Source organism: Cupressus sempervirens, chromosome 4 (assembly GCF_028749045.1).
Source record: "Cupressus sempervirens isolate cs-2001-9-10 chromosome 4, ASM2874904v1, whole genome shotgun sequence".
NCBI classification, from domain to species: domain Eukaryota; kingdom Viridiplantae; phylum Streptophyta; class Pinopsida; order Cupressales; family Cupressaceae; genus Cupressus; species Cupressus sempervirens.
In genome coordinates this window covers 670,433,918-670,435,405 of record NC_143121.1, presented here as the reverse complement: position 1 = coordinate 670,435,405, position 1,488 = coordinate 670,433,918, and positions in this window count along the sequence as shown.

The window sequence follows — 1,488 nt, the reverse complement described above, 5'->3', positions numbered from 1 at the left end:
CAATCCCTACTGATGCACATGAAAAACTAAAATTTGAGTTGGATAAGAAGGCAAGATATGCCCTTCTTTGTGGTCTCTCCAAAGATGTTTTTGCTAAAGTTTTTTATTGCAAGTTAGCTAATGATATATGGGTCAAACTTGAAACACTATATCAAGGAGATGAAAAAGTAAAAGAGCCTAAACTGATAACTCTTAAAACACAGTTTGACAATCTAAAAATGAATGAAGATGAAACCATTGATGCATACTTCTTAAGAGTTGATGAAGTAGTGAATGCTAGAAAGGGTCTAGGTAAAGAGATAGAAGAACATGATGTAGTGTCAAAAGTTATTAGGTCAGTATTACCTAAATTTGAAACTAAAATATCTACATTAGAAGAAAAGAAAAGCTTCTCAAAAATGACCCTGCATCAACTTCAAGGAACATTAATTGCATATGAAATGAGGATTGGCAATCAAGCTAGTTCCTCATCAAAGAATCAACCTTTAAGATTGAAAAACATAATGAGAGTGATTCAAACCTAACAGATGCTTTAGAAGCATTACTGGTCAGAAAAATGAGAAATAAATATAAAGGCAAACCTAAATGTTTCAGCTGTGGTCAATTAGGACACTTCGCTGCAAAATGTCCAAATGTCGAACTTGAAGATTTTGATGAGAAAACTGAGAAATTTTCTAAAAAGAATCTTTTGAATCAAAACAAAAGATTCAAGGACTATAAAAAGAAAAGTCTTCTATCAATAGAAGATTCCAATGAAGAATCTAGTGATGTTGATGAAGAAGGGGAAAGACTATTCATGGCTGAAATAGTCCATACCCCTAAACTTGAACCCAATGAATCTGAATCCTCATCTTATTCAGATGTAGAAGTAGATCTTGAAGAACTTTTGAATTCTTTGCACGAACTTAAAAGATTAAAAAAGTTGATTGTCAATTATGAAACTAAAAATCAAAAACTTCAAGAAGACTTAAAGGAAGCAAATTTGATTATAGAAATCAAAAAATCTTGCTTGAAGAAAAGGATAAAAAATTGAATGTCTTGCAAAGTTCTTTTTCAATGGTTATTGTTTTAGTTGCAATATTTTTGGGCACAAGGCTATATTTTGTGAAAATAACACTAATCAAAGAAAACAGAAAGTTGTTAAGTGCTTTAAATGCTTTCATTATGGTCATTATGCAAATCAATGTAAATTGAATATGAGACCAAAACAAATCTAGAAGTGAGTAAAAGAAATTAAAAAGTCCTTAATTGTTGAAACAACTCTATTTGCTCAAAAACCTACAACGTGGGTATTGGATAGTGGCTATTCACACCATATGACTAGGTACAAAAGAAAATTTAAGACCCTAGAAAATTTTGATGGAGGGTTTGTTCAATTTGGTGATAACTCAGGAGCCTATATAACTGGAAAAGGCTCAATAATTCTAAATAAAAATAAACCAATTCATGATGTGTACTTTGTTGAAGGTTTAAAACATAACTTACTAA